Consider the following 13,755-nt stretch of genomic DNA (forward strand, 5'->3'; position numbering starts at 1 on the left):
ACTACGATACTTTCCTTTTACTTTGTTAGATTTAAATTTGTTTTAGTCATCTTATTTTCATTTCTTTTAGAATTCATATTTTCATTTTTCTTTTTATTATTATTATCCTCGGACTTTACAAAATCTGTTCTTTAATTTGGACTTCTACTTATTATTATTATTATTATTATTATTATTATTATTATTATTATTATTATTATTCTCATTATTATTTATGTTTTCTTGAGTACCAAGGTGCCCGATCCTTAAAGGCATCTGTGGGAATGAATTCAATACAGACATCTTGTGAATTATATATTATGCAATAGAACGTGAATTATCTTGCTTAAAATATGTTATTATTATTATTACTACTATCATTATTATTATTATTATTATTATTATAGTTATTATTATTTTTATTATTAATTATTAATTATTAATTATTTATTAAAATATGAGAATTAGTCTCGCTTTCTCATCTCTTTTGTAGTAATTGCGTTTTTCTTGTGATGAAGGAAGATTCCGATAAATATCTCATGAATAGATGAGATACCGTTCGTTCTTTGAGACAAATGCAAACCGAAATCCATTAAAACCAATCGTCGTCGTTCTTCCTCGAAGGTGCGCAATGCTATCAAATAGCGTTAGCAAATGCTATCAAAATCTCGTTAACGTCCTGACCCATATATTTTTTGCTTTGCCTCACTCTCTTTTTCTATTTTTCTTCGAACAGAAGAAATCGCAAAAGCGTTTCTCCTTTCTGTGATCATTCGTGCATAAGTTTGCCGACGAATGTGCAAGCAACCCTTTAAAAATTTCGCTTCTTGTAAGATATCCGTGTTGTGAAAAGTCAGATTTCAATAGGTTTCCAAGACGTTATGTATAGTTCTTTTCTTATAATTTTCATCAACTTTTATTTTCATATTTATGGAAAATTTCTTTTTTCCTTTATAAATAATCAGCTATTTGGTATCGATCGTTTACTCGATCGTTTGATTGAAGAAGAAGAAGAAGAAGAAGAAGAAGAAAAGAATAATAGTTCTCTCATTTGAATTTCGGTATGTCTTTTCGCTCGTTCGAATTTCTAAATCCAACGATTCCACTATGGTGGAGTTAAATGCATGGAGAAACGGGTCAGCAATGAACGGGGGTATCGCTTAAAATTAGGTAAAAGGGTCGGAGAGAAAAAAAAGAGAAAGGTAGGACGAAAGAAAATGGAGTGGGAAGGAAGAAAGAAAGATCGGGAGAAAGAGATAGAGTGAGAATGAGAAAGAGAGGGGAAGAAGAGACACATTGGCGCGCGTACGCCAAGTGACGAATGTATGCACGCGCAAAAGGGTATGCGAGAGGGAATGTACGAGAGATAGAAAGAGAAAGAGACGAGGATAGAACGCCCCGCCCTCTTCCGACTCGACATCGCTCTCCGGCAGAGGTTTGCAACCCCTTACCCCTCAATGGTCCGGCGACGTTCTGTTGGCCGTGGAAGCAGCAAAGCCGCCCCTCTCACCAACCCCTCTCTTTTCCACCCATTTCCTTTCTCTGTCTTTCTTATTCCTCTCTTTTTACGTAAGTCTTTCTTTGTCTCTCTTTGGTACTATGTAAGGCTCCTTCTTTCTCTCTCTCTCTTTTCCTCTCTCTCTCTCTCTCTCTCTCTCTCTCTCTCTCTCTTTCTCTCTCTCTCACTCTTCGTCTGGTTTTGTATATAGGAAAGGCAACGTCAGCCCCGCGTAGAAAGCCCCATACCACCTTCGATGGATCGATGGCGTGTGACTCGCTCGCCCCCCGTTGCGTGGCGCCATAGTCGCCGGCACGGCAACTCCGCCGCTCAGTCTGAACTCGGGTTCACTCAGTCCACGACCGTTTGCCACGAGACTTCGATCTCTGGTACGCAGGGCGCACGAAACCGAGAGAGAAAGAGAGAAACGCATAGAGTTCTTGCGTATACGGAAAAGATAAACGTTTCGCAGTTAGAGATAAACGGCCGGATACGAAGCTTGTATTCACGCGAAGATATACGCGGCAGAAAGAAAAGGACAACACTTAAAGACACGTACGCATCTCTAGACGAGTACCTTATCTACACGCGAGAGAGAGACCGTACGCGTACTCTTTCGTATCTCTCTCTCTCTTTCTCTCTTTTCTCTTTCACTTTTTTCTTTCTTTCTCTTTCTCTTCTCTTTCTCTTTTCTCTCCACTTTCTCTCTCTCTCTCTCTCTCTCTCTATTTTCTTTCTTCTCTTTCTTCTTCATCTTCTTTCTCTTCGTATTTTCTTCTACCCTTCTCGATCTTAACTTTCCTTTCTCCGAAAGTTCGCGCGCGCGCGCGCGAGAGAGAGAGAGAGAAAAAAAAATAATCGCCGACAAAAAACACCGGTGACGGAGAGGAAGAGAGAGAGATATAGTCGAGCGCGTCTCGTGAGAAAGACTGAAAAAAAGAGAGAGAATAAATATTCACAAACGACGAGAATTCAGCTTTTAAAGTCTACATCGACGTCATCGTCATCGTCGTCATCGTCGTCGTCGTTGTCGTCGTTGTCATCGTTTCTTTCGTCCTCATTGTCATCCGTCGTCCTCTTCGTCCAGCGGCGAACCAATAGTTGCCTATCGCAGATAAAGGTGAGCTAACGAATTTTTACACGATTTTACCACCCACTTTATTCACATAATAATCCAAACATTTCTTGAATTTCATTGACTTTTCTTACTTTTATAAATATCAACGAAAAGGTTATAGAGGTGAAAACCACGCGCGCGCGTGCTCGCGTGCGTAGCGTCTACTGGGTGCGTCGTATTCGCGTTGGCGAGACTTGTGCCATCCTCGTCGCACACGCTTAACGCGCCTATTTTCCGACTCTCTCGTTTTCGTGTCGCTCGCGAGAGCTTTACGTGCGACGTACCGTGGTAGTTCGATAAAATGCGAGGGATAGGCCGTCGCGACTCTCTCTCTCTCTCTTTCTCTCTCTTTCTTTCTCTCTATCTTTTTCTCTCACTCGTTCATCGATCTTGAAAGCATCGGCAAAGCCAGACTTCTTCGTCTTTCTCTTTCTTTCAATTTCTAACGAGTTTTCATTATGAGACTCTTGCCTTTAAGTTTTTATAAAAGCGTAGGAATTTTTTTCTATGCTTAGTTGAAAGCAAACAATTTTGTTTTTGAGAAATTGAGATAAAGAGAGAGAGAGAGAGAGAGAGAGAGAGAGAGAGAGAGAGAGAGAGAAAGAGAGAGAGACGAAGTAGAAGCATAACAAATGTACTTACTTCCTTCTTCTTTTTATTATTTCTTTTTTCGATGTCATTGGGAGACCTTAAGACGTAGTTTTATTTGAAAGTTGCAAGACCGTACGTGATCTTTCCAAGTGTGACTTTAGCGAACGCGATCGTGGAAACAGTTTCTAGCAGAAGTTTGCTAATGGCGTACCATGGCGTAATAACGACAGAGGCTGCCGGTCAACGTACTCCACCCTCTCGAAGAGAATTTTGCCTCCGGCGCGAGACGTTGATTCTTCTTCACGAACTTTCACGAAAGATGAAACTTTTAAGATGCAGAAAAACTGTAATCTATAGATACTTATGGTAAAATTTCGTGAGATGAAAATTAATATCGTATTTTTCGATTATTATAAAAATAATTCTAAAAAAGTTCTTTTCTTGTTGTTCTTTTCCTTTTTTTCATATTCATTATAAAAATTAATTTGATAAATTAATTCTTAAAAGTCTCTACATCTAAACGTTATAATTTATGAAGCTTATGATCGTTCAAGCATAATTGATACGTATCGCAAATTTACTTCAACTTTGATTATTATAAATCAATCATATGTACATACGTATATACATATGTTCTTATTACGTGAAAACGTTCGAAACCTTTTCAAAACGTCCTCATAATTATCTTATTCAAGGTCAAAAGTCTGTAAATTCGCCTATTGAAAAAAAAAAAGAAGAATGTAGAGAAAGATTTATTAAGAAATTCGAGATACCAAGAAACAGCGGAAAGGTTTAAACTCTTCCGCATGCCATCAACATTTAATCTTCTTCCTAGGAGAGTAAGAGAAAGAGAAAAGTAGAGAACGAGGAAGAATAGTCATCTGACGGACGGTGGAAATCGAGTTTTCCGAAGTTTTCTAAGCGCGCAAAGACAGTGATTAAACTCGTATTTCATTTCAAACTGGACACGAATAATTCGAAACTTGAATTGAACTTATGCCGGCGCGTAAAATCGATTTTCTTCGATAGACAAAAGGGAAAACGAAAGAAAAATTGATATTAACCATTTCCTACGTAGGATTCTTCTTTTCCCAGTCAGTATAAATATCCATCAATGTATCTATACATTACCTACATTAGATAGGAAACGTCTCGTTTTGCATTCTTATTGGTTGCCTATGCGTATATACGAAAATTGAGATGTCAAAAGATCGGGGCCAGCTCGTTTTCCGTAACTTGATCGCATTACTAGAATGGAATTGTCGATCGTAGCTCTTTTCCAAGATCCTCTTTCGGACTTCTTAAGAAGCGTCAATAAATCGTCGGATTCGATTCGTTTCGTCATACATACATACATACATACATACATACATACATACATATATATATATATATATATATATATATATATGTATATATATAACATATTGACATACATATATATAGTATATATATGTATAAATACATATATGTATGTATGCTATATATATATATATATATATATATATATATATATATATATATGACGGAATTTTTATCATATTTAGATATGAGAAAGTGTATGTGTGTGTATATATATACATATACACATATATATATGTGGAACTATTTTATCGACGTTTATGTTTATATTAGTTTGATTAAATCTTTTTAAGGTTCCGAGCCTTATTTGATGCCAAATGATTGCAAAAAATTATTTATTTTTCCGATAGATGTGATTATATATATGTACAAAATAGATCTAGTAAGGAATAATATTTAAAAAGATCTTGAGTTTCGAAATGTCAAAAATGACATATGACGAAGAACGAGTAGTGAGTTAATAATTGTATGATCTTTTTCGTCACGGTTATTACCTTTTTTAAATAGATATCTACTTTTTATTTTCTTCAAAATTGTAAAGGGATATTCATTTTCTTCGTTTAAATCTATATCTATCATATAATAAAAATTATATCGGTCGCTTGTTTCGTTTGAACGAATTTCTAGTATGAATCACATAGATTTGAATACGATCAAATTGATTTAATCAAAATATTCGTATATTTTATTATATATTTCTTTATTTCGTAGGCACTCGTAATAAACAAGTGTGAATGCGATTGAATAGCACGTTAAGCAAAAATACTTATCTTTTCTGTAATTAACCAAAAGCCAATATACTTGACACGGTTACTGTGTAGAGATTCGGGTATGTCACATTAAAAATAGGATCACTCGATGAGGCCACAATCACTTCAACTTCTTCATGAACATTCGGAGAATCGCTTTAATCAAGCCGCTCAATTCGTTCTCTTTCCTAAATCTCGCCCTTTTTAATCCGAGCGAGGTTGGCAGGTCAGATCAATGACGAACTTTTACTACTTCGTGCTTGACGAGAACGGACGATCGAGCACCGTCCGTTACCACCAACGACGACCTACGAACTTTCCTCGTTCGAGCGGTTTCGCGACATCCCCCAAAATTTCTCCACCCTCTTCTCACTTCTCGATCTCCCAGGGCAATTAGGATCGATCGACGTTTTTTGTTCCTTTTTCTCGGTATTTTACTTTACCTCGTTATTTACAGTATTAACCACGGAAAAGTATTGCCGCACTACAATGGCACTTTGCCAATAAATACATTTTTTTCTCATATTCGGTCATATTCGTTTTCAAAAATCAATGTCGATTGTAAAGTCAGATAGGGGATAATATATTTCGTCTCTCTCCTTAAACATAAATTAACAATAATTTGTACTAAGTTATGCCATATCCAATAGGGATGTTAGACATATCTATATTGATTATCGATAAACGTGACTCCATTGAGGACAGTGGTATCACAGAGGAGCCAGTGGCATGCGATAAGATCGAGACGTACGATTGCGATTCGATAAGTATATGTGTATATATATATATATATATATATATATATATATATACTACACATACATTATGGATATATTATACATATATGTATATATATATATATATATATATACAATATATATATATACAATATATATATATACAATATATATATATATTCAATATATATATATATATATATATATATATATATATATATATACATATATATACACATATATATTGCTATAACTGATTTTCGAATTTCGTCTTGAATATGTTCGATTCTCGGACTGAATGACGATGCAGAATTCCTAGACAGAAATTGACTAAGCAACGATCGAGCGACAAGGTATCTTGGATAAGCCAGGGGTGTGACCAAAATCTTTTTTCAGGTCACGTTTGTTAACTATAGTGGAGACATTGAATTGAAAATGGATAGAAAAACGAAGATAAAAGAGTATAATCGTAGGTTATTTTGCAAATCATGATAAAATGTGTTAGATCGCAAGTCGTTTCTTTTGGAAAGTGTTGCGTCATCTAGATTCATCAAGATCGATGTTTGGTTTACAATCTAAGTGTCATAAATCGGTGAGATAACTGAGCAACCCAACGACAGGAGACCATAATATAACGTAAAAGGGTAATGGTAAAACCGTTCGAATCAACAAACTTCGTTTAATCGGTCGCATACTATGATTAAACAACTAGAAATCAAAAGCTTTCGTATTCTGTACGAAGAGAACTCGATTAAAAATAAACCGTCCGCTTTACGATAAATAACGAGAGAAAAACAGAGAGAGAGAGAGAGAGAGAGAGAGAGAGAGAGAGAGAGAGAGAGAATGAGAGATAGAGAGAGAGAGAGAATGAGAGAGAGAGAGAGAGAGAGAGAGAGAGAATGAGAGAGAGAGAGTAAAACGAGCAATGAATTTGAATATGCTTTTGAATTTCCCCTTTCCCCTTCTAGGGAAACTTTTGTAAAAATAACAGTTAAATGTAATAACACTTTTTTTCCCTATTTTTTCTTCTTTTTTTCTTCCATTTTTGTTTTGTTTTTCTAATAAATCGATTTGACATTAAACATAATACAACATAATGAAATTTGTATTAACCGAGGAAAGTATTCGTATTAATCGAACGATCGTCAATAACGAAATATGTAGGTACATAGAGAATTCGTAAACTGTAAACTGATTTGAATTTGACTAACAGAAGGAAAAGAAGACATGGAAGATTTGAAAAATCATTAAAATGTCACGTTAACACGATTGCGATAGTAATATTTTTTCGAGATAGGAACGTTTTTCTGTAATTTAGGAACTAAGAGAGTGAGAAAAGAGAATGAGGTAATAGAAGAGGGATAGAAGGAAAAGGAACAGACGGTTCTTCTGTTAGGTTGCTGCCCTTTCTCTTTAACGAATTCGGAAGCGTGCATACCTAATGGCGCTTTCTCTCTCTCTCTCTCTCTCTCTCTCTCTCTTTCTCTCTCTCTCTCCCTCTCTCGTTCTTTCGCTTTCTCTCTCTTAGTCTCTCTCACTCTTCCTTTCTCTCGTGGGAACTAATTTCGAGACGTCGAGACTTACGGTTCCGTGAGGTCGTAAGTAATTTTGGAAAGGCTTTGAGAGAGTCGGAGAGGCTCGACGATAATTTGACCGGCGTCGGACGTGAAGGGAGGACAGGAAAGATAAGTGAGGAAGACGAGAAGAGTGGAGACTATAGTATAGGGTGGTGCTAGAATACTTGAGTGGTGTCTACGGTGACGAGGGGGGGATAGTTGTTGGTGTGTAGTCTGCAGATACATATCGAACAATCCGTAACTTGCTTTCGCATCGATCGCCTTCCGTTGAAATTCGTTTCGCAGTTATCTGTTCCTTTTTTCTTTTTTTTCTCTCTCCTTCATAACTATTATTTCCGCTACTTTGTTTCCTTTTCTATTTCGTTTTCTCGCTAATCTGTGAATATCGAAATCGAAGCTTTTATTTAGGAGAGAAAGAGACAGAAAGAGAGAGAAAGAGAGAGAGAGAGAGGTGGGAAAAGAGAATTCTATAAAATTTCAATTTGATTGTTGCAGCTATTCGATGAGTAGTACCATGTTGATTATACACTCCTTATTTCTTCTGTTTCTTTTTATTTTCGTTAAACCTTAGCTCGTAGGGAACCAAGAAGAGTTGACGATAGGTCGACCTGAGAATTCTAATGGCGAATGTTGGAAGTGGAAGTCCAGAGTATTGGGAGAAAGGATAAGGATGAGGGTGAGGGTGAGGGTGAGAGCGGCGAGGAGAAAGAAGAAATTAAAAGGTAGTAAGGAATTCTCCGAGAACTGTGAAGATAGAAAGAGAGGAGGATCGCCGTCGGTTCGTTCCGGGACAAAACTTTAACCTCCTTCGTTTTGCGAATACCGTGGATCAAACCGGGTGCGAGGAAGTTAATTCGTAAAACGAACGCTTCGAAAATGCCTCGAGCTCTTATATCGTCTTTTATTACCCGATTGTTATTTCGAAAGGGCAGACAAAAGAAATGATGAAAAAAATCGAAAGAATAATGAAAAAAAAAAAATAAAAATAAAAATAAAAAAGGAAAAGAGGAAAGGAACGTAGAAACTCGAACTCGATTGTCCTCGCCGTTGACTCGTAATCCTTTTATCGGTCCATTCACAACTTGCGAACGTATTTTTCATTCCACGTGAGAGACTTTGTCTTTTTGAAGAATGAAAAAAAAGAAAAAAAAATGAAGGAGATATAGAAGAAGGAAAACGTTCGGAATTTGGAATTTTCATTCTTGAAAAGTCTGACCTATAAAGATTCAGAAGATAGAGAGAGAGAGAGAGAGACATACATACACAGAGACATACATCTACAAGGTTAAGGATTGAATTTCGCGTAAAAATCATACGGATCGAGGCAAAGACACGTAGAGCTTTCGTCGAATTTGTGAAGCACGTGCTAAGGCAATGACTTTTCGTTTCGTGATCCGACATGCTACAGCTTTGACTATCTTTCTTCTACTTCTTTCTTTCTTTCTTTCTTTTCTCTTTTCTTTTATCGTACTTTCCGACTTTGTAGGATTATCGACCAAGGATATTTTTCTCTATTCGGGATACTTCATCTTCTCGTCTATTGTATTCTATTTTTCGAGTCTCTCTCTTTCTCTCTCTTTCGCTCTTTCAATTTCAACGTTCGATCCTTGTCTTTGCAACATCGTCACATTCAGGATGAGACTCGTAGATCGCGAGATTATGCGATGATAAAAGCCGTCGAACGTTTGATACGATTAAATAACATTTTTCGATATATCCACTCCCTCTTTGCTAGGAATCATCGCATTATTTGCCTTTAATCTCTTCCGGGCCGCAATGATCGAACGTGGATTCGTAAAATCTATTAATCCTATGGAAAATCAGGTCATTGTCGTCATATGTGTAATACGTGTAGATTTCACGTATGTGTACTTTATATACATAGCTTTGTTATATAAACGAGCGAGTACATGCGTTCCTCGTGTTTTACATATATATACACACAAATGTCCTAACGAACGGAACAGAAAACGCGCCGACGTAAACTGAATCGAAAATAAATTGTCTTTTGATGATTCTGCTATTCTTTCTTTCTCTTTCTCTCTCTCTCTCTTCTTCGTTATTTTTTCCTCCATTTTCTGCCGAGCAAGCTTTCTTCCTTTTTCTTTCACAAATAATACTATTTTTTTTCCATTAAGTCCTCTATCTTTGACAAGATTCGATCGATAAATTACTACGTTATACCGTGTCAACCCAGTTGTTGATCAGATTTTTATAGAAACATTTGCGAACGTGTATTTTCGAAGTTCCCATATAGTTTAGGTTCACTTTATTTATCTTACTGTAATTCAACGTATGTACATGCATACATACATACATATGTACATACATAAAAATTTTTAAAAGAAATCTTTCGTAGAAAAATTCTATCTCGATCTTTTTCCATAGATCATTTTTATTTATGACACAAGAAATGACAATGTTTGTAATAGTTTATAATATGTCTCATGAAAAATATTTCAAAAGACATGAGAAAAATCATTTCATTGTGGATCAACGAGAAAAAGTTTTTGATCGATAAAAGGTGAAAGTGGTTGGAGTGGATGGAGAAATGTGATTGAGCGAACTTGGGAGATCAATCGATATTTTGAGTTTCATAAGGAACTCGTTATTTCCCGTGGTTTCCGATTAGGGGTGCTTATTCTCGCTGTCCGATAACCGTACGGAAAATATAGTCCGCCAGAAAATCCGGTGAGCTTCATAAAATTCCGATCTCTCATCCCCCACGGGAACGAATTGGAAACTTCGTCAGGACCACCTACAGAGGTGTGTGTTTGCTGTCTTCTCCGATACCATTCTCAAAAAGCTAGCCCGTATTTTTCCGAAGCTTTTCAAGTCGACGTTTATCCGGCAGGACTATTTTTCTAAGCAACGTCGTCCGGAATTTAAGTGACCGTTTTTAATACAGCTTCCTACACACACACACACACACACACACACACACACATATATATATATATATATATATAAAGTTCTGATAGTTGTTATATGCATTAACTTTCTTAATGCATAATTAAGATAACTCTGGGTATATTTTATTTCTATTATTAGATAATAGAAAAATTAGAAAAATATGAATACATAAGAGAAAAGAGACATTGTATAAATTTGATTAAAAAATGTTTTCCGTATAGGAATTTTTGTATTAACGGAAGTGTTCGTTCTTTCTAATAAAATTTTTTGATTTATATTTATTTATTAATTTATTTGTTACAAGATCTTATGATTTTTTAAAGAAGAGAGTGATAGAGATGTTTTTTATCTTCGACTTAGTCACCTAATTAATATATAGCAAAAATAATTTTATCGTTATTATTCAGTATAAATACGAATAGAAACATATGAAAAACTGAAATTGTATATCGATTTTATAAAAAAATATTTTATAAAAATCTTCTATTTATACCTGTTCGCTCTAAAATATTATCTTCTTTTTTTATTTATAATTATTTTTCAATTTATTAGTTAACGATATTAGTTAACGAATATCGTAATCTTTCGAAGAAGAAAGCTATACGAAGCTTGTGTATCTCTTAGCTAATCGTATTCGTGTTGAAGCTTATCATGGAACCTTACTGAATATTCTCATTTGAAACTTTAGCAACCCTTAGTTTTGATCGATGAATATATCGATATCATCTAACAAAAGTTATCTTCTAACAAACACTTCCTAACACGCTTGTATACCATTCCCTGTAATTATCATTTTCTCTTACTATAGATCATTACGTTGTTTATTCCAACGGAACCAAAGTTGTTTCGATAGAATCGAACGAGTACAAAGCTTATTATTATTATCATTACTATTAAAGCGTATCAGCGAAAATGACTGACCCAGATTTTCACTACAGATCGATGGCAGGAATTTCGTTTTGTAATTAATCGTGTTCCAATTCGAATATAAATTACTTTCTTGTTTTGTCGATTTGGGAGAGATAATAATTTCTAACATATATCGTGTCTGGAATAAAGGTCTTGGAAACGTAACAAGATCTACTTACGTATATCATATACACATATATTCATAGACATTTGCTTTATGGTTGAATTGGAAGTATGGAGAATGTTGGAAGAAGAGATTCAAAGACTTAACGTCATAGGCAAAGGCAAAGTAACGAAGGCTTACGAGCTTTTTTCTCATCATCCTTTTCTTCTTCTTCTTCTTCTTCTTCTTCTTCTTCTTCTTCTTCTTCTACTTTTCCATTCTTTTCCTCTTCTTCATAGTCTTTTACGGCGAGACGTCGTTTGGCTCGAAAAAAGTTGGCGGCAACAAAAGATTAGAGTTCGTTTCGGTCAGATTATCGGCATTCGTTGAGCTAAATTTTTGATGGTTGACCTATATTACTAGAAGTCTGAGAGTATTAACGCCAAGCTCTGAGAATCCTATTATACGCTAATTTGCGTCCGACGTGCGACCGTACGTGCTACAGAGATAAGAGGTAGGCATAAAAGAAATGGTGGAAAGAAAAAACGAAAAAGTGAGAAGGAAAGAAAAAGTAAGAAGGATTTAAGTTTCATTGCCGAACTATCCTTGGAAAAAAAAAGAATTTTATTTCGTAATTTTTGTGGACGATACCAGTTTGCTAATATCCAATGGACAGACCTCTTTTAGACGACATTGAGCTTTAAAAGGAATGAAGTTTTTAAAATTTATGCTCCATGAAGCTATTAAACAAAGGAGTATTTAAAAGAACAAGACTAAAAATTTGTCGACGATAATAATCTTTATCGGAGAAAATTTTTCAGGTCAATCCTATATAGATCAGTAAAGTAATTTACCAATTTAAAAAGAACTAATGTAGGATTTATATAAATATACTATATGTACATATATATATATATATATATATATATATATATATATACTTCGTATATATTATATATATTATACATATATTGTTTATTAAGAGAAATACAAGATAGTAGGTATTCGTTCTTTTCTCGGACTTTAAAAGTCGGCCAAACGAAATTAGAACCTGCCTTTAGTAAAAAGTATGTTACGAATGTTCACAAAAGGGTTTCTCCCTTAAGGGAAAAGCTCCAACCCGTTACCGAAAGTAAGCAGAGTAGCAATATATGTATGTATTTCTTCGGGTACTAAGGCACTTTAAAAGTTTTCTTCCCTTTACCACGATCCAAATAAATCATAGTCCTCAACCGTAAGTTGTTGGAGCAATGGTGCGTGATGTAGGTAAGCTAGCATGGTCCAAGACATTTTTGAGGTTGCAGATGGCGTCATTTTTCACAGATCTTTTCTCTTTTTTTTTCCTTTCCTTTCCTTAGAACTTTATCCTCGTTTTAAGACGTTTGAACGCGTTCGTTTAAGACTGAGTCGCGTCGTTCATCCAAGCGATGTTTTTCTCGCTCGCGGCAAATCGCAGCTCGTGGCACAAGCGTAATAAATATATGATATTTATTTCACGACTCGACTTGCCTCGGCAAATTTGCAAAAGTCGCTTCTTGCAAATCTATTTTCTAGTATTACCCTCTACCCTATTCCTCTTTCTCTATCTCTCTTACCAGTTTCTCTAGTATTTCACATATACAAACATATACGGAGACGTATCCGATCTCCATAACAAATCCAAAGAAAAGACCGTATACCTCTATCTCTCTTTCTCATTTCTGAGATTTTCTTGTCGCGAATCTTTGGAACTGGAAGATGCGAGCCGAGTATCGACTAATGTAAGCTTATATGCAGATGCGATCGTGGTATGTATAGTCAAGTAAATCGCACAGTCCTGCGATTCATTCGCGAGACGGTAAATAACTATCCGGGTTAACCTAGTACACACTGGTTGCTCGCTACTCCACTCGCATACTGAAATACCTGAGTAGAAAACGTGTGTTGGCTTGTAGATCGGAAACGTACGCACATATATACTCGAGTATATATTTTATATGTAACTATATATATATATATATATATATATATATATATATATATATATATAATATGAAATTGTCACCAAATGCAAGACAGTCCGCATACGGTACGCGATGATCCTTTCTACGTCGACGTTTCTAAGCCTTCACCCTTCCGCTTTAATGGAAGCACATAGGAACATGGATGTGAGCAAGGAATATAACACTCATCCCTCTTGCCACCCCTCGTGTAATATAACGGGTGACGCGCACATGCGCG

The 13,755-nt window shown here is 35.6% G+C and overlaps 1 protein-coding gene across 3 annotated transcripts in view; it reads left to right on the plus strand.

Annotated features, from left to right (window-relative positions):
* The first annotated feature begins 1,734 nt into the window (after positions 1 to 1,734).
* Positions 1,735 to 13,755, plus strand: part of LOC124432823 (complexin) — a 243,300-nt gene continuing 231,279 nt past the window's right edge. The window contains exons 1-2 of one of the 3 annotated variants that reach the window (XM_046982099.1): positions 1,735 to 1,866; positions 2,454 to 2,597. The gene's annotated coding sequence lies outside the window, so the exon portion shown is untranslated. Of the gene's footprint in view, positions 2,033 to 2,291; positions 2,598 to 13,755 lie in introns of all 3 variants that reach the window. The other 2 variants (XM_046982098.1, XM_046982100.1) reach the window with 2 other exon arrangements.

The sequence above is a fragment of the Vespa crabro genome, chromosome 1 (genome assembly GCF_910589235.1).
Source record: "Vespa crabro chromosome 1, iyVesCrab1.2, whole genome shotgun sequence".
NCBI lineage: Eukaryota > Metazoa > Arthropoda > Insecta > Hymenoptera > Vespidae > Vespa > Vespa crabro.